The sequence below is a fragment of the Chroicocephalus ridibundus genome, chromosome 23 (assembly GCF_963924245.1).
Source record: "Chroicocephalus ridibundus chromosome 23, bChrRid1.1, whole genome shotgun sequence".
Classification (NCBI taxonomy): Eukaryota; Metazoa; Chordata; class Aves; order Charadriiformes; family Laridae; genus Chroicocephalus; species Chroicocephalus ridibundus.
The window spans coordinates 6285326-6305203 of NC_086306.1; positions in this window are offsets into that span (position 1 = coordinate 6285326).

Genomic DNA, 19878 nt, shown 5'->3' on the forward strand with positions numbered 1-19878 from the left:
CTTGTATTTTTTCTGTCTCCGTCACATCGGGCATGTAGTGTGTGCTCGGGCTGATAAACAGCATCTGGTTAGAGTCAGGTAAGGACCTCTCCGGGGAGTAGGTTCGTGGTCAGCTGCCAACCTTTCTCTCCCTCCTCAATGCGCTTTTGCAGATGGATGAGGACTGCAGCCAGCCGAGGCTGTGGTTTCGGATAGCGCTGGGGAAGGGGGAGAAGGTCGGGCTCGGGCTCTGTCCTGCCGGCGCGGCTCTGCCAGGGCTCAACGCACGGCACCCGCGCCTCCGAGCCCTTTGCCGGGGGCTTCAAGGGAGCTCCACTGGCCAACGGCTCCGCAGGGGCCCGGCGAGGCGGTGCAGACACCCCACGGCGCGTCTCCCCTCCGCGGTCCAGCGGGACGATGCTGCCCGTCCGCCCGGGGTGCGGCGGGAAGGACCACGGCCCTCGCTGCCGGCGCTTTCGAGGAACGGAGGAGCCGTGCGCGGGTCCACTCGATTCTCGCTGGAAACCTGGAAGTCCCGCTGGCCTGCGCGCGCCTCGCGGGATCCTCCGGAGCTTGCTGCCAGGTTCTGGAGGACTGTCCGAATTTGTATTTCTTACAAGCCCTTTTTTCTGCAGCAGGAGGAGGAGGAAATTCTTGTATAAAAATGGAAACGCACCCCTTCTGCCAAGCTATTAATTCTGCTTCCTATGGAAACCGAGAGGTCCCTGCCTTTACTCTGTGTTTCTGCACTGAACTTCCAAGTTTACTTTTATGCCCAGATTTGGCAAAGCATTTAAGGCTGAACACGGCGTTACGCGTGAGCTGAAGTCCATCGCTGCGTGAGGATGGATCTGAAACACCTTATAGCACACAGACACGTGCTCAGCGGACGCCCCCCGCGCTGGGCTTGTTCCTTACTACAGAGACTTTCTTTTTTTGTCCCTTGCCAAGTTATCATTTGCTTTAATTAATTTCGCGCAGCGAGCCCGCGAGCTGACTGGTGGTTTCAAGCCTCTAGAATAGCCGGGGAAACCAACTTAATTAGCTCAAGCGAGCCAAAGTTACTTAAGCGATTTGTAATAAGTTCCAGGCTCTCCCACACCAAAGGGGTTTCAGCCGAGGACAGAAACTTCCTGAGCCTGTTCCGCGGGATGGGGCTCCTGGTGCTGCAGCCGATGAACACTTGTGCCGGGACGCGGAGCTGGGGGGGGTTCAGCGGGTGCCGTCGCGGGTTTTGCATCCCCCGGTGACAGGGCTGTGTCTGTGGGTGCGGCGGGTGTTGCCCCCCCCCCCGCGGCCCCCGAGAGCCCTGTGCAAACACAGCAGTTCCTCATTTGTGCCTCCATTGCTTCCCCCGCGCCTCTGCCCCGGGCAGATCATGCCCATGGCGAGGGGACCCCTCGTGTCTCCCAGCCCCCGCCGAGGGCCACCCTCTGCAGTAGCGTCGGCTTTCGGCTGCGTGCCTTCGTGTTGCTGAAATCAGCGATCAAAACCCTGTTTTCTCCCTTTCTCTGCTTGCTGGGGATTTCGCATGGATGTGTAAATCCATACGTCCTTCTTGCTTTGGTGGCCAGGCTGACGGCACGGCGGTCCCAGGGTCGCGGGATGCTCCCGTCCTCTTCCCCGCCTTGGAGGTAGGAGCTGCCACGTCGCCCCAGTGCCCGATCCCTTGAGCTTTGGGGCAACCGGGGCCGCTCCGGCTCAGCCCAGCCACTCCAGCGGGGACGTGCCAGCTATGCTGGAGCCCGGACAAGATGCGCTGTGTTCGCCCTGCAATGCAGCTGCGGCATCCGGCGCAGGTGAAACCGCTGTGAGACGAGATGCCGGATGAGCGGAATCCCATCCCCAGAGCTCTGTGCTGGGGGCTGCGGAGCTTCAAAATGCCTTCTGCCAGGGCAAGCAGGGAAGAGCTGGGATGTGTTTCCCCAACCTTGGTGGTGGGGCTGAGACCGCAGCAGCGTCGCCGAAGGCGGCAGCATGCAGCAGGTGCCCAGCGGGGGCTGATGGACATCGGAGCAGCGTTGGGGAGAGAGCGCCCATCCACGGGACTGGGATAGCAGCACGAAGAGGATCCCAGGTGCTGGCGATGGGCTCCAGGTCCTGCTCTGGCTCCCCGCCGGGGAGGACAGCGAGCGTGGCGCCCCTGGCAAGCGCTCCCCATAATTCACTCTCTGGCGAAGCATCTCCAGCTGTTTGTCTGCCTTGGGAGAAACAACAGCCTGGCTCTGCCATCACGACAAAGCTGTCCTGACCCCCAGGGCCAGCCCCCCTTGGGAAACGGGGGTGCTTCCCACCAGGCTGCTTTTTGGAGCTCCCCCCGCTCGTGCCAACTGCTGTTTCTTTGGGAAGAGGAGGGACGTGGGCCGAGGCAATCTCCTGGCCGTGCCCAGCTTCATCTGCACCCCCCTGCAGAGGGCTCCTGCGGGTAACTGCAGTGCTGTGGCTGCACCGTGTCTTCACCCCTTCCTAAACGCCAGCTTTAGGGACATATTTGGCCTCTCTGCAGAAACCGCCAATAGCGTGTCCAACTGCAACGGCGTGTTTGTCTCCCTGGCGCCTCTCGGGAAGGATGGAGCGGGGCCAGGCAGATGCCAGCGCTGCTCCCTGGAGCGCTGCGTGGCCCGGGGATGCTGGTGCGACCCGGCGGGAGCCAGGGTGACCCTGCCTGGTCCTCGCTGGGGCCGGCTGGGAGCTGCTGCTCTTTACTGTTCCGATTGCAGCGAACCCACAGAAGCAGCGGCTGGGCTTTGCGTGCTGAAGCCTTTCTACAGCCCCTGCGCAGCACTGCAACCGCTGTGTGCGGGACGGCCCTGCAGCCCCCCGTGCCATCCCTGGTGAGCGCCTGGTGCCCGGCTCTGCGCCGTTCCCTGCCCACACGCCCAAAGCCTCCTGCAAGAGGCGTCGCTTTGCAGGGAAGGCTGGTAAATTAAACCTACGCAAAAGTCAACTTAATTATTGGGGAATAAAGATCCCATTATTCTCTCTGCCCTGAAGCAAGGAAAAGAAATTTCTCTCGTTTCCTTCCTAAATTCGAAGGGGAGTGGGGGAGATTCCTAGGGAAGGTGCGCCTGGCACCGCAGCAAGGGCAGGAGGAGCCAGCGATGCAGGAGCCGGAGGGGACCGCGGGCGGGCTGGTGGCACGGACCCCGGCTCCAGCCCCCCGGCACCGTGATGTGAGTCGTCTGCACACCCTGGGAGGAGGAGGAGGAAGGTGCTGCCAGGACAAACTCCTGTGGCTCCGGGCGTTTCTGTGATTATGCCCCACCTGCACAGACAGCTCGAGCATCTCGGTGCGCTGGCGCCTGGCTGATAACTCGCGTTACGTTTGCACCAGGCTGGAGCTTGTGCAGGGAGAGGTCGTGCTTTGAGTCCCAAAGATGCAGCCAGGTGCAACGGGGGCAGCGCTTGCCCCCACCAGCCAGGCAGCTCCAGACCGCCCGTACCCCGTCTTTGTGACGATACTGTTAATTAAGCGGTGCTTTTCCCACAGAAGTGAAAGCTCCCGGTCGAAACAAGCCCAGCCCGTGCCCCTCGATGGCTGCTGGTGCCACTGAGCCCTGGGACAGGCGCACACCTGGGGTGAAAATAACCATCCACCGGGCAAAAACGGTGCTTTGGGGAAAAAAAAACAGCTGAAACCGCATTTCTCTGGCAGCACAACCGTTGGGTCTTAAACGAGAAATTTTAAATTTACTCTGCGAGCCAAAAAAAGTTGTAATTTGAATATACAGCATGGCACATTCCTCAGAAATTGATCATAAAGCTCTGTTAAAACACAGGCAGGGCCTGAGTAAAATAAATATTTTTGCTTCCAGAAGAGTGAAAGGTCTGGCCAGCAACTCAATTTATAATATTTTTAGCAGGTGATTCATCGAAGAGGGAAAAAAATACCCAGGGCAGCTGAATCCAGCAATGGCTCTTTGTCTCCGCGGGGCTGTCGCATCCAGGCGTGCTGGGGGCTGGCTGCGCGGATCTCCCTGCCCGCGGCGGCTCCCTGCTGCCGGGGCCCCTTTCCTGGGGTCTCCCTGAGCCCCCCAGAACCTGCTGCCTTCGGCAAAGCCAGAGGACACGCGGCTGCAGCTCCTGCGGAGAGCCAGGCGCTTCTGGGCACTTTGGGGACAGGGTCGTCACCCTTGGCGAGCATCGGGGCTGCCGTCAGTCGTGCCGGGGGAGGCATCGCCGCGGCTGGGCCGTGGGTCCCCTGTCCCCGCCGGAGCTGGGGACGGGGCGGCAGGGACAGAGGGTCCCTTTCGAGGCGTTGTTTGCCCGGAGCAGCCTCGGGAGCTGTGGGTTTGGACGGGGTTTCTTGACCGAGTTCCACTCACCGCGTTGCTGCGGTCTGGGGATGGAAAACAAACCCTGTGGCCTTTCCTATCTCCGGCCCCGGCAGAGAGTGTTTTTCTTTTCCTCCCCGCAGGTGCTGCCTCTCCCCCCTTGCTGCACATCCCCAGCCGGGGGGGTCTCTGCTGAGCACCTCCTCCTTTGTGCGGGGAAGGTGAGCGCGGGCGTAGGAACCGGGGGAAAATAGAGGCAAAAAGGAGTTTCTCCACAGCCCTGCTGCTGCGTTCTTCATTTGATGCTCGTGCAGGTCAGGCGATGAAGCCTACGGGAGCCCTGCAGGACTGGTTGCTGGGGTAGGGAGGCCACCAGCTCTGCAGCACAGGAGCGAGGTGTGGGCACAGCTACGGCCCCCTGTCCCCGGCGGGGGGGTGACAGACGATGCTGCGGCTGCCCCCGGAGCCCTCCCCGCTCCGCTCCCCGCTGCTCGGGTGAGAACCGGGCGGCGCAGCCGTGCAGAGGCACAGCGTGTTGGACCGCGGCCCCTCGGGGCACCCGAAGGGCATTTCTGGAGCTGGTGGTCACCGAGCGGTGGCCGACGCCTTCGGACTTCTCCGGTGCTTGTGGCCAAATGAAAAGAGTGGTCTCTAAACGGGCTGCTTGTGATGCACGAGACACCTGCTCCCAGCTATAAAAATGGATTAGCTGCATTGCATCTGGAGCCCATCCAGGCAGCAGCGCCTGCTCCAGCAGCATCCCATTTGGCACGCAGAGACCCCCGCCTGAAAGCACCATGGAGGGGAGCGAGGGGACAAGGCGCAGAGTTAAAAGGAGGGTCTGGAAGCTGTGATCCTCTCGAGGTGGAGAATCAGAGGGCTTTGAGCGGCCCCAGATGCAGCGCCGTCACCCAGGGCTGGATCCTGCCTCCCCGCCCGCCCCTTGCCGTCCTTTCCATTGTTCTTTGTACTCCAGCCCGGTCCCAGCGTGCTCCCAGCTGGCCGGGTTTTCAGCCTGGATACAAACTCCAGAGCAGCAGATACTAACTCATTGTATTCTGCGTGTTGGAAGGACTCCACGGTCCAACGCAAATTGAGTGGTGATATATTCAATGGGAAGGACGCCCTCCTCCTCCGTAGCGCCCAGGATGCTGGAGGTGCTGCCTCCAGCCCTGCCCTGGGACCCGCATCCAAACCCATCCCGGGGAGATGCGCTGGGACCTGCTCCTGCGGTGCGATCCCGACGTCCCTGCGAGCCCGGCGGGGTGAGGAGGGTCCCGCGGGCGCTCGGGGGCTCCATGCCGCAGCGGGCAGCTGGGCACAGCCTCGGCGGCAGCTGCCTCCTGCCCTCGATGGAGCGGAGGTGCAACGAGCAGCTCGGTTCTCCGCAGCGAGGTTCAAAATATCCCAAACCAAGAGTTACCTGCATTTCCTTCATTCACCCGGAAAATCTCATTCCCCTGCTAGACATCTGCCATAATGCAGTCCTGCCAGCATCGTGGAGTTTTATTACGCTCTGCATACCAATTATTTCAGGTACTCATGCAGCAATCTCTGCCCCAAATGATGCAATAGGGGAACTGGAGCTAAGCTGAGACTGTGTTTGGGCAATTCCTGTAAATCTGGTTTTATTATAAGCTTTCTGGTCAGTGTGCCACTCGGTCCTCGCTGCCCTGGTTTTGCCTGACACGGTCTGCCATCCGTCCAGCTCATGCGAGGCCAAATGCTTGGGATCAGCGCTTGGAAAACAACTGGGGAAGTCAGGGCTGCAACTGGAGGCTCAGGTTTCTGACTGATTTTCAAGGCTTGGGGAAGCTCCCAGGGTTGCAACACCATCCTGCAACCCACCGTACCAAAGGTGGGACGCCGAAACGTCCTGGGTTTGGAGCAGCCTGCTGCATTGCTGGGAGAAAACCGGGTTGATGAGCTGCCGAAAACCAGATTCCTCTGAAAAGCGGACGTGGGAGGGACCCCTGCCCCGTGGCAGGCTTTTCCCCGGGGCTCTCGCCTGGAGCGGAACACAAGCCGTGTCCCTGGAAAGGGCAGGCAAACAAAGTGGACAGGAAATTAATGTGGCAGAGGGCTGAGCTCGCTGACCGAGATGTGGCCGGGCTGATGCAACGAGGGTCAATTAAGCTGCCACCGCGCAGCCTCGCAGGGCGAATTAAGTGCCAATTTTCTGCACTGCTGAAGAGGTAAAGAATTAAAATGATAACTAACAGGAAGTTTCAAGCTGAAAAGAAAGAGCAAGTTGGGAGCTGGGAGTTTGAGGCTGGACTGGGGCCAGCGATGAGACAGCGGGGCGAGCACCACTGCCCTCTGCCGAAGGGAGCTGCGGGGAGCTCCCGCAGCCGGGTGTGCTCTCCTGCCCCAAAAATGGGGGGACGGCGGGGTCTGCAGGGCTGGCACGGGCAGGGGGCTGGCATGGCGGGGGGGACGGCGCGGCCGAGGGGCTGGCAGCTCACAGAGCCAAGCCTGGCTGAGCCTGGGTACACCACGGCCGTCCAAGCAAGATGAAGGAGTGGATCGTCCGCTCCTTGACCGAGGCACCCGCACCCTGCCCTTCCGGCTGGAGGGAGCCATGGGTGGCCGGGACGGGCGTGGGCATCCCAGGGCACACAGACAGGGAGGTCCCCAGAGAAGGCAGAGGTGGTGGGGGCTCCTGGTCACCCCCGCCCTGCCTGCCCCGGCGTGTCCCTCTCCGTGTCCTTCCCAATCACTGTCCCCCTGCTTTTTGCGGGAGGTGGGACTGCAGGGAGCTGGGTTTATTCCCTCCGCACGGCTGCTGCAGGTCCCGGGGTGTTCGGGAAGGTAATTCTGGCCAGGGCACAGGCAGGGAGCAGAGTCCAGCCCGGGGCTTCGGAAGCAGACAGCAGGATCTGTTTGCGGAGGGAAGTTCCTTGTCTGAGCAGAGTTTTCTCCTCCCTTTGGGAAGCAGCAGCCCTGCCCCACGCTTTCCCGAGGATGAAATGGCTGCGGCACAGCCCGTGGCTCTTTCCCGTGGCTCATTCCCGCTCCTTGCGCTCCCTCTGCAGGAGCGGGACGCCGGCCTGCGGGGCCGCATCCAGCTCCCGACTCCGCAGCCAACCTCGGGCTGGCACCTCTCGCAGGGACCCTTCGGGGTGAGGCCGGGGGTCTCTTGAATTGAGAAGCTTGAGCTCGCTCGTGTGCGTGTGGTGGGCTGAGACCTGCCCGCTGTCATGGGGGGGGACCGGGCTGCGGTTTGGGCTGCGATGCCCTCGGGGCTGTGGGATGTGGGGCGGCGGGGCAGGGGCTGGAGGAGAGGAGAGGCTGCGGGATGCGGGATGCAGGGATGCTCGCCAGGGCATCGGCCTCTGCCCTGGCTGGGAAAACCCTTTGCTGGGGTGCAGCCCCTGCCAACTTCGAGACCTCAAAGGAAAACATCTCTTCTGCTCCAAAACGTGTCCCTGCTATTCAGCTAAAGCTCCTGGCTGTGCCACCACTGCCCCACACCTGGGACCCTGTGCGCTGGGCCATGCCACCTCCCCTTCAGCCGCTCTGGGGGAGCTCAGTGGCTCCGTCTGTCCCTGTCCTCGTGTCCTGCCCTCGCAAAGGGCAGTCGGGGGAAAGCAGCCCTCCCGGGATCAATCCGCAGGCACATCCACCGCTCCCAGCCCTCCTTCCCCAGCGCTGCGGGAGCTCGGGATCAGCTCCCATTCCCCTCTCCCCGCAGCCCCGGGCCGCAGCTCCTGCTCCCTCTGTAAGCGGAGAGGTTCCTCCCCGCCAGAGGCCAAGCTGCCAAATTCCAGCCAAGAGTGCATTTTTACGGCATGACACCAGTGGGGCCCCGGCAGGAGACGGCACGAGATTCAGGCGCTCGCCCCAGAGGCACCGGTACCGGCACGGCAGCGGCATGCGTGGACGCCTCACCCAGCACCGTCTCCCCGCCGGTTTCCTCTCTCTGCCCGGGGAAGTGCTCGCCAAATATTACAAAACATCCTCCTTCCTCCCCCCCAGGCTGCAGGGTGCTCTCAGACACCCCGCCGCTGCCTGGCCCTCCCCACGCCGTCCATCCCCTTCCTTCCTCCCCGCTCCTTTTCCAGGCAGCTGCTCACGCAGGCGGCTTTCGGAGGAGCCCTGGGACAGGTAGCAGAGAGTGACGGAGCCCGGGACAAGTCTGCGGCTGGAAAGGTAGGAAGGAGAAGGGAGCTGAGGGCTGGGAGGCTCCCCGAGCTGCTTTTGCATCAGGCTGGAGGGAGGAGAAGAGCAGGGAGCGAGGGCTCCTTGGCCATCCTGGGGTGCGGAGGAGCCTCTGGCTCTCACCGGCCCCCCAGTGATGGCAGACCGTGGAAGACACCTTTGAATAGCACAACCTCCTCCCCGCTTTGCCCTGCCAGAGAGCTGGGTCTGGTGGAGCCTTCCCAGGGCGGCGCAGGGCACCGGCACCTGCGGCCGGGGCTGTGAGGGCACGCCGGGCTCCGCGCCAGAGCCTGCGCGCCGGGCTGCGACACGCTCTGCCTCCAGCCGCCTGTTGTGGCTCTGTTTGCGTTGCCAAGGAGGAGCTGCCAGAGCACCATCCGACACGGGGTGCTGGCACACGGCCCCCATCTGCCCGCCCAGCCGGGCCGGGGGCTGCCCTCCCTCCGCACCCCCGTGGGAAACTGGAAGGGGAGAAGCCGGCAGCGCCCTGAGTGAGCCGCAGGTGGGGAAGGACTCGGGAATGGCATCGTCCCTCCGGGGTGGTTTGCCGTGGCTCTGCCAGCACTGGTGGGCACAGGTCGGGGCGCCAGGGAGCCCCCCGCAGAGTCGAGGTGCTCCGGGCATCCCCTGGCCACCCTACGGCCCAGCGGTGCCCACTCCGGCTGGGTTTGGAGCCGGTGACAGGAGACAGGAGGCTCCAAGGAGGCATTTAAACACCATCCATGTGACAGACCCAGCTCTTAGTCACAGTCCCCGGAAACAACAGGGAACCTCTGCCCCGGGCAGCCGCGAGGGCTTGGTGCGCCTCTTTCCCAGGCACATGGAAATTTCCATGGAATTAGTGTGCGGGTAATTATTACCATCTGCCTCCTTGCAGCCAGCAGTCGCCATGCCGGCCGGCTACGGCGCTCTTGGGGTGCCGGACGGGCCGGGGGTGCAGGAGCCCCACCTGAGCCCAGCTCTGCCAGCGGAGCAGCGGGGTGGCCCCGGAGCCCCGGCTGCTGCCCTTCCTGTAAGTAGGAGCTCACAGCTGGGGCACATCTGGCTGCTCTGCAGCCCTGCCCGGTCCCCGCCTGCCTCTCTCCACAGCATTCCTGCCGTGTGTCTGTCCCACAGCCTCCCTGGGCACTGCCAGCCCCATCCCTCAGGGGAACAGCTTTCCGGGCAGAGCTTCGTGCCGTTGGCTGCGTGTGACTACTGAAGTTCTCGTGACGCTTTGCACAGCTGGGGAGCGAAGCCGTCTCACGCGGCCGCGCTTGCCTCCGGACCGTCGGAGCGTGGCCGTGCCGCGGTGGGGGGGCTGGATGGGGCTCCTGGGGGTCCGGGACCAGCCCTGTCACTGCTCTGAGGCTGAGGTTGTGGCTTGCGTCCGGCGACACTGACCCTCACTCTTGTCCAAAGGGGCTGGGAAAGCTTAATTAGCTGTTTGCCAACGGTTGTCAGGCTGAGGGAGCTCTGGGAGGGTGGTGTGGGACGGCACTCTGCGCTTCCTGGTGATTGGAAACCAGTTTTCTCTCCTAGGGTGCTTTGTAATCCTCGTTTAATTTTGGTGCCTTCCCCCTCCCGCTTTTCCCTTGGGGCGTGTGGCCGGAAAGCCGGCAGTTTCCCAGAGGTCTGTAGGTGTTTGTCGCTCGCAGAGGCCATGCCCTTGCCAAGGAGCGCCGGGGCCACAGATGCAGCCGACACGGAGCGGCAGCGCTGGCGCGTTACCCGCAGCTCAGCGTCCGACGCAGCGTCCCAGCCTTTCTGGAGCCCGTCCGCTGCCGTGTGCGCGTCGCTGCAGCCTCGGCTCCCTCGCCCGGTGCCAGGGCAGCTGGTGAGGAGAGGGCGTTGTGTTACCTCCAGGTCCCTCCCTTCCATTCAGATCCCTGCTCCCATAGCACGGATTTCTTAGGAAATACGGAATTCCTGCCGCATGGCTTGGTGAGGCCTCACGAAGGCGCGTTTCCGAGATAAATGGCCGAAGGCTGGAGGTAGCTTCCCGGCCTCGCAGCGGGTGCAGGTGCCAGGCAGCCCCCCAGCCTTCCTTGGGAAGTCTGAGTTGAAGCGCATCCCTAAACGGCAGCGCCTCAGCGTCCGCAGGCACACCGGGACGTTTGCCGAGGCGGGGAAGGGCAGCGTTTCTAAATGCGCCACTTGAAATGGCTGCAGGAAATTCTTCTGCAGCCAAAGGCAGGGAAAGGAAAGGGCCGGGCCCTCGGGAAGGCTGCCCGTGCCACCACCCGGCCCTCGGCCGTGCCACCCCACACACGGGTGCTGCGCAGGGACCGCGGTGCCACACAGCCTGGCACGGAGGTGGCTCCCGTCCCGTTCGACGGGCAGGGCTGCGTGGCAGCGGCACTTGTCCTCTGCGGCGCGGCGGAGGGGGTGGGCAGCGATGGAAGACGCAGCACATCCCGCCTGTGGTGTTTGGTCTTTTAACCATCGGAGCAGCCAAAAGACTGCTCTGAGCTCTGCATCGCGGGCCTGGGAATGCAAAAGACCATCTCCTCGCCTCCTTCACCTACTTGCCACAAGCCGCGTCGGGGCCCTGGGCTTGTGGTCCAGCCCGAGAGCCCCGTCCCGGCACGGCCGGCTCCCCCCAGCAGCATCGGCAGGGGATGGAGAGGGGCCGGAGCGGGATCCCTGCTCCCCTGCGGAGCTGCCCGGCTGCGGGGGGAGCTTTTGGAGCAGCCTCTTCCCGGGCCCCGCTCAGAGCCGTTTGCTGCTGGGTTTTCCTTCTCCCATGGTCAGCGGCAGGGCGCTGTGGGCATCCCAGGGCAGGCGTCGCCAGCACCTCCGCAGGGCTCGGCTGCTGCCTGCCTGCCTGCCGCGGGCAGGAGGGCAGTCGAGGCGGTCAGGACGTTTTATTCTCATCCAAGGAAGATTTCTGATTGGGGTTTTTTTGTGGTTTATTTGTTGTTGCTGTTGTTTTTAAAGAGCGGTGAAAGCTTTCAAGGGTATCAACACTTTTCTTGCCAAAAAATAATGCAACCCAAGCCAGAACACGCTCAGTGACAAAAAAAAAAAAAAAAAAAAGATTCATATTTGAGCTTTCATTTTCTCAGAAGTAAAAAGCCCCAGACAGTGTCAGAAATGGGTATGTTCTCTCAGGCGCTTTAATTGAAATAACTCCAACCAGGAGGTTTGCGAAGCAGGGTCACCTCTGTGCTTTTAAACTGCTGTGTTAAATCCTCCCCCGCGAAGGGGTCTGGCTGCGCGGGACGCTGGGGTTTGCTGTTTGGTTTTACCTTCACGGGACGGTTTGAGGGGAGGCTGGTTTAAGGCGGGGGGCAGCATCGGCGCTTTATCGGCGCTTCTTGCCTGAGGTTCAGCGCTCCAGGTCAGGGGCTCAGACTCCGCTTTGCCCTCACACACGCAGCATGGGGGACTGCGCTGGTGGCTGGAGACCTCAGCCCTCAGGTCACGGCTGATTTTTGTCAGCCCGGAGCGTGGCCCAGGGCAGCAGAAGCCACCAAGAGCCAAGGACAGGTCACAAAAGTGGTGTGCAGGTTGTGACCACAAAACAAGTAAAACAGTGCGTCTGTCGCATTCAGCTTTGCATAGTCAAGGTACGGTCAATAAAGTAGGAGACAGCTATCACTAAGCGCGTGTGCGGCTGCTATTTTAACCTCAAAGGCAGCCAGATTGACATTTATCATGGCTAATGTAAAGCGAAGAGGATAGTGCTGAGGTTTGGTGGATCCCTGCCCAGCAGTGCGCTCCGAGAGGAGCAAGCCAGGAGTTCCTGGAGCAAACGAGACCCACAGCCCTGCTGTGAGGGGTCCCAGTCCCGCACTGGGGTCCCGGTCCTGTACTGGCAGCTCTGCCCCGTACTGGCATCCCTGCCCTGCTGTAGAGGTCCCTGCTCCTTACTGGGGTCCCTTGTCTGGCACTGGGGTCCCGGCCCGGCTGTGAGGGATCCCAGTCCCACACTGGGGTCTCTGCCCGGCACTGGGGTCCTTGCCCTGTACTGGGGTCCCTGTCCCACACTGGGGTCTCTGCCCGGCACTGGGGTCCTTGCCCTGTACTGGGGTCCCTGTCCCACACTGGGGTCCCTGACCTGCACTGGGGTCCCAGTCCCATACAGGGGTCCTTGCCCTGCTGTAGGAGTCCCTGGCCCACACTGGGGTCCCTGTTTGCACTGGGGTCCCTGCCCTGCTGTGAGGATCCCCGGTCCTGCACTGGGGTCCCTGCCCCACACTGGGGTCCCTGCCCTGCTGTGAGGGGTCCCAGTCCCGTACTGGGGTCCCTGTTTGCACTGGGGTCCCAGACCCACACTGGGGTCCCTGCCTGGCACTGGGGTCCATGCCCTGCTGTAAGGGGTCCCTGCCCCACACTGGGGTCCCTGCCCCGCTGTAAGGGGTCCCTGCCTGGCACCGGGGTCCCAGTCCCGGTCCCAGCGCCGTCGCAGCCCTGCAGGGGGGTGTCCCCCCCCGGCGGGGCGGTGATCGGTCGCACCGGGCTCTCATCATCCCCGGCCCGGCCCGGCGGGGGGAGCAGCTGCCCGGGGCCGTGCGGGGCCGTGCCGGGCCGCCCACGCTCCCCCCCGCGGAGGCGGGGACGCGGCGGAGCGCGGCGGCAGCGCGGCCCGGCCCGGCCCGGCCCGGCCATGGGGGCGGCCCAGAGCCAGAGGCCGCGGGAGGCCGGGTCCCCCCAGCGCCGGTGAGTGCGGGAGGGGGGGTCCGGGGCGGGGGGTCAGGGGCCGGGTCCGCCCCGCTGCCCCCAGCGCCGGTGAGCGCCCAACGCGCGGGGCCGGTCCGGGGCTCACGGCGGGGGAGGAGGGAAAAATGAGCGTTAAGTGCGTACACTGGGGGAAAAGTTCCTCTTCTCTCCCTCTCCTCCTTCTCCCTCTCCTCCTCTCTCCTCTGCCTCCCCTTCTCTCTCCTTTTTGTCTTCTTCCTCTCCTTTTTCCTCTGCTTTTTCCTCTCCTTCTCCCTCTCCTTCTCCTCCTTCCTCTCCTCCTCTCCCTCCTCCTCTCCCTCATCTTCTCCCTTTCCCTCTTCTCCTTCTCCCCCTTCTACCTCTCCTTCTCTCTCTCCCTCTTCTCTCTCCTTTTTGTCTTCTTCCTCTGCTTCTTTCTCTCCTTCCTCTCCTCCTCTCCCTCGTCTTCTCCCTTTCCCTCTTCTTCTCCCTCTCCTCCTTCTCCCTCTCCTTCTTGCTCTCCCTCTTCTCTCTCCTTTTTGTCTTCTTCCTCTCCTTTTTCCTCTCCTTCTCCCTCTCCTCCTCCTCCTTCCTCTCCTCCTCTCCCTCTTCTTCTCCCTTTCCATCTTCTCCTTCTCCCTCTCCCACTCCCTCTCCTCCTCCTCCTTCCCCTCCTCCTCCTTCCCCTCCTCCTTTCCCTCTTCTCCCTCTCCTCCTCCTTCTCCCTCTCCTCCTCCTTCTCCCTCTCCTCCTCCTTCTCCCTCTTCCTTTCCTTCTCCTCTCCCTCTTTTTCTCCTTTTCCCTCTTCTCCTTCTCCTGCTCTCCCTTCTCCCCCCACTCCCTCTCCTTTTCCCTCCTGTCCCTCCTCTCCTGCCACCCTCAGCTGCACAGCCACTGCCCAGACACCCCATCCCCATTCCCAGCAGACTGGATTTCCCAGGCCGTGGCTCAGACCCCGCTGTGATTAGCCGTGGTGGGAAGCTGGGGCAGCCCTGTCACCCCTGGGTGTCACAGCTGGAGCTGGGTGCCAGGAGCCAGCAGCGCAATTCCCAGCAATGCCGTTAGAAAACCAGGTGCGGAGGAGGGAGGTGGCTGCAGGTTTGGTGGTAGCGGGAGTTGGGGCTGGGGAGCTGGTTCTCACCGTAAACCGAAGGCAGAGCGTGCTAGCTGGGATCACAAGGAAATCTGGACGTGCCTTATCTGCAAATCAACCAAAACACGTTCTGGAACACAGAAATATTTTCTTTAAGTGAGCCACCCTGCCATGCAGAGATAGCTGTGCTTGCGAGCTTTGCTGCTGCTTTTCCAAACCAAGCCACGCTGCCGGGGCTGGGCTGGGCTGTGGGAACGCTGGACCATCGGTGCCCGGCCGAGGGCTGTCTTTGTCCTGGAGCTTTGCCAGGCTTTACCGAGCCGGTCACCTGGAGCCAGGCTGCTGCTCTTTGAAACGTTTACAAACATCCCTCTGTTTGCACACGCTGGGTTCCGAGAGGAAGAACAAGTGCTTTCTCCCCCTTGTAAGTGCTCAGCTTTCCCAGCAGTGGTCTCCAAAATGGAATTAGAGGTGTTCCCAGGCGGAAAAACCATCCCGTTGTGCACTGTGTGCGTTGGAGCCGCCCCTTTCTGCCCGTCGGCCTCGGCTGCCTCTCCTTCCCGCCTGTTTACTCCACCTTGAGCAAACTTTGTTTTGCTCCCCCCCTGCCCTTTATCGTTTCCCTGGCCCCGTCCCTGCGCCAGCTCCTGTCCTCGCTCCTCGGCTGCCCCCCAGCCCTGCCGGCACCCCACGGTGTGGGGCTGAGGTGCTGCCTGCATTTCTCAATATCGCCAAGTCCTAACTCAAATGAGGGAGCCAAGGCCTGACAAACACCTGATAAGAGCATTCCTGCCACGTAGCACTGATATTTTTAGCAAACGGGGCGGAGGAGTTGATAGGGGAGTAAAGAAGCAGCAAGATGAAGGCAGATGCTTGTGCTCACAAAGCATCAGTGTGAGAATCAGGCTGGAACTCGCATATCTTGAGCCTGTTTCTATCAAATTGCTTTGCATGAGCTCACATCCACGCGAGTAGCATCAGGGAGATTAAGCCATGGTTGTTGTTTTTGAAATGCAGGAATAGCAGTGCATTCGTTTTTGCATCCGTCCTTTTTAATGCAGTCACAAATGTTTGTATTTATTAATTTGATGGTGGTATGGTGGGGAAGGACAGCTGGAGCCCAGGGGCTGGTTGGTGGTGTCTGGGGCTCGCGTGTGACAGTTGTGTCCTTTACTTCTATTTTTATAGAGCTATTTTGATGGAATGCGTAGCGATGGGAACTGTCACATCCAGGGGCTGTGAGGGGTGCCGGGGGAGCTGAGCTGCTCAGCAGCACTGTCCCACGCTGGGCATCGCTCTGGTGCTCGGGGGCACTGCCACAGCCTGTGACGCCCAGGTTCCCGCTGCGCCCTGGCAAGCAGCTGGCAGCGGCGGAGCCCAAGACGTGAGGAAATCGTGTTTTGTCCGCCTTGAATTTCAGGGCATTCGGTATTGTGCTTCTTGGTCCCGTGATGTGTGTCTAGACTGCGGCTCCGCCAAGGTCGGGAGAAGCAAAAGGAAAGTGGGAGCTTTGCTGTAGTGGATTTGCCCTACGGTGCTCCTGCCTCGTCCCTTGGCAGGAGCGTCCTCGCGATGGTGGGAAAGTGCCCCAAAGCGCCGGTGGGGCTGGGTCGGGCCGGCTGCCCCTTTCCACCCCGCCGCCACAGCAAGTGCAGGGTGTTGCGTGGCTGCGGTCGCTGCGGAGCCCCGCGGGTGCTGCGGGAGGAGGTTGGGGGTGAGGGGCTGCGGGGCAGGAGAGGGTCGGGCAGCGCGGAAGGAGCTCGGGGTCTGCGCCGTGCCCCTGCCTGGGCCGGCTGAGGTGATGCCGGAGGATCCTCCACGCCGCTCCCAGGGCATCGGCTCAGCCCCGGGGCTCCGCTCGGCCCCATGCCGTGCTGCGTCGCACGGGGGTCGCCCCCGCAGGCCGCCCACCCAGGTCCCGGGTCCGCCCCCGGGGACAGCCTGAGGAGCGCCCCTCGCTCCCGGGTCCTGCGGGGCAACGCCCGGCCGAGGGCAGCCGCGGAGCCCCGGCGCTCCGCCTCCCCGCGGGCCGGAGATGCTCTGCAGCCCTTGAATTCCCGTCCTGGAGGGCCCTCTAGCGAGAGCGCCAGCCCCGGCCCCCCCCGCCCCGCCCCGCCGAGCTCCCGGCCGATGCTCCGGGATGATCCCGCACCTGGGGCATGCTCCCGCCCCTGGGGGATGGTCCAGGATGCTCCGGGATGCTGCTTGCACCCAGGGGATTCTTCGGGATGCTCCACGACGCTCCCATACCTGGGGGATACTCCAGGATGCTCCCGCACCTGTGAGATGCCTCGGGATGCTCTGGGATGCTCCTGCACCTGGGGGATACTCCAGGATGCTGCCGTGCTTGGGGGATGCTCCGGGATGCTCCGAGACACTCTGGGATGCTCCTGTGCCTGGGGGATGCTCTGGGGTGTTCCCACACCTGGGGGATACTCCGAGATGCCCTGGGATACTCTCGTGCCTGGGGGATGCTCCGGAATGCTGCCGTGCCTCGGGCTCACTGCTACCTGGCAGGGATGGACCCCGAGGCCCTCGGCCGGGGCTGCAGCTCTTCCCACGGCCTGGTGTTCTGCTTGCCCATTGCTTGCCCTTCCCTAGGGCCCGGTTCCCTTTCTAGGCTGGGCTATCGGGGAAGGGAGAGGTTGAGCCTCCCCTCGGGTGTGCTCTGCGGCCTGAGCAGGTGAGTCGCAGGTGGGAGTTACCAGAATTAATCTTTTCCCTGTCACAGCAAAGGTCAGGAAGCGCATTATGAAACCATCTCTCTCCCAGCGTTTGCTGCACGTGGCCACTGGCGCGCGTAAACCTTCATGTGAATCCCCTTCTCTTAATTCCCAAAGTTTGCTTTTTTCACAATGCAACAGCAGAAAATAGTTTACCTTTTTACTGACGCCTAGGCCCACTTTAAACTGAGGAAAATGTGATAAATAGAACAGGGTGGCATAAAAGACAGCGACAGAAAAATGTTCTCATGAAACACTTTGCACCTGCTTTTCTGGAGGAGATAAATGTTGTGTGGATAAAGTGCTTATCACGGGCTCTTAAGGAGACTTACGTAGCAGTGAAATATGGATTCATGTTGTATCGGTGTGCTGATCTCCCCGGGCTGTCCCCACGGTCCCCTGCCGAAAGGCGGGGGCACGGCTGGGGGTGCCGTCCTCGCGCCCCGTCCCAGGGCTGGCTGCGGGGGGTGGACCCTGGTCCCCGCGGGGAGGGGAGGAACGGCCGGAGCGGAGGGGGAAAATGAAAACCCACAAAATATCAGTTTCTGAGCTAGAAATGGAAGCGCTGGCTCGCTGCGCCGTGCCCAGAAAAGCTCAGCAGCCAGAAATAGATGTTCTGCTGCCTAATGAAAGGGCCAGGAATGGAAACTCCAGGTGCGCGCCTTCCTCTGACCTGTGGCGCTGCAGCTTCCAGCACGACAGCCGTGGCGGTGTGATACCTGTTCCGCAGCCTGTGTTTCCCACACCATTCCCGGGCACTGAGGTGTGGCAACAGCGGGAAGAGCTGGGACGATGGCTTTCCGGGAGGCGAGGCCGGGCAGAGGCACCGCTGCCAGCCAGGCGGGGGGAAGCTCATCCCGGCATAAAACAAGGGAAAGTCTGTCTGGATGCAGAGCTGTTATCCCGGGATGCAGCTGGCTTCCTGCGAGGATCAGCATCAGAAGCGTGAGCGAGGTTTTGCATCTTTTTGCAGCCTCTGTGACGCCAGGGCTCTTCCAGCCTCAAAACCTCCATCTCCACCCGATTCCCTGACACGCAGCGCTGCTGCTCACCCCCTGCCCTGGAAAACCAAAGCAGCCTGCGAGCTGTGGGGGGTTTCTAGGTCATTCCATGCTGCCTCTGCCAGAGACCTGCGCTGTGCTGCCTGCTCCCAGCTCTCTTCCCGGAGCAACTGGGACAGCCCTTGGCCAGAGCCACCCGGAGCGGTGATCCGCAGGGGAAGGGCTGCGAGAGCCCGCGCCATCCCTTCTGGGGGTACCTGCCGCCAGCGTGCTCACAGAGCTGATGGGGCGTGTTACTTACACGGTGTTTGTCTGGAAAGAGGCAAAGCCAGGAAAAATAGTTCCTAAGCAAGGCTGGGTGCCCGTGGTTAGAGCCTCCTGGGGCTGGGGACCACTGTGCTGCCACATCAGCCTCTGCTCCTGCATCCTTTTATGGACCCCAACCGGGAGAGGCTGGGCGCCTGGGCAGGGTGCTGCTGGGCTGTGCGCTGGTGGGCTGTACATCGATATGTGGGCTGTACATCGATACATGGGCTGTACGTTGGCATGTGGGCTGTACGTTGGTATGTGGGCTGTGCATGATGGGCTGTACATCGATATGTGGGCTGTACATCGATATGTGGGCTGTACATTGGTATGTGGGCTGTACATCGATACGCGGGCTGTGCATGATGTGCTGTACATCGATATGTGGGCTGTACATCGATATGTGGGCTGTACATCGATACGTGGGCTGTACGTGATGGGCTGTACATCGATACGCGGGCTGTACATCATGGGCTGTACATCGATACGTGGGCTGTACATCGATACGTGGGCTGTACATCATGGGCTGTACATCGATATGTGGGCTGTACGTGATGGGCTGTACATTGATATGTGGGCTGTACATCGATACGTGGGCTGCACATGATGGGCTGTACATTGGTATGTGGGCTGTGCATGATGGGCTGTACATCGACACGCGGGCTGTACGTGATGGGCTGTACATGATGGGCTGTACATCGATATGTGGGCTGTACGTGATGGGCTGTACATCGATATGTGGGCTGTACGTTGGTATGTGGGCTGTGCATCGATGGGCTGTACACCGATACGTGGGTTGTACATCAATGACGGAATCACGGAATCACAGAATTTCAGAGTTGGGAGGGACCTCTAGAGATCACCTGGCCCCACTCCCCTGCCAAAGCAGGATCGCCCAGAGCACGTCACTCAGGGCTGCATCCAGGCGGGGCTTGAAAATCTCCAGAGAAGGGACTCCACACCCTCCCTGGGCAGCCTGTTCCAGGGCTCTGTCACCCTCACCATAAAGAAATTTTTTCTCATGTTTGATCAGAACTTCCTATTTTCCAGCTTGTGCCCGTTACCCCTCGTCCTGTTACTGGCAACCACTGAAAAGAGCCTGGCTCCATCCTCCTTCAACCCACCCTTTAGATACTCGTATGCCATAATAAGGTCTCCCCTCAGCCGTCTCTTCTCCGGGCTAAAGAGTCCCAGCTCTCTCAGCCTTTCCTCAGAAGGAAGATGCTCCAATCCCTCAATCATCTTTGTTGCCCTAAATATACAGGCGGTGCGTCGATACGTGAGCTGTACATCGATATATAGGCTGTGCATCAATATGTAGGTTGTACATCAGTACATGGGTTGTACATCAATACGTGGGCTGTGCATCGATGGGCTGTACCTCGATCCATGGGCTGTGCATCAATACTTGGGCTGTGCATCGATCCCTGGGCTGTACATCGATGTATGGGTACCTCGCTGCCTGTCCCTGAGCTGTCTTTGTGCGGTGCTCGGCACAGCGGCGCTCTGGGCCCGGGCGGGAGGTGACAGCAGCGCAGGGGACAGCCCGTCCAGCTGCTGCGTGTGCAGGCTGCAGCTCTCCGCGCGGGTGGAAACTGCTGGCAGGTCTGGTTTCGAACAGGTCAGCATCCTCTCTGCTCTGCAGAAATGTGGCCGCTGACTGTGCCCAGCGGCATTTGGCAGCCAGAGCCAGCGGTGTGACTGACAAAGTCAGGTTA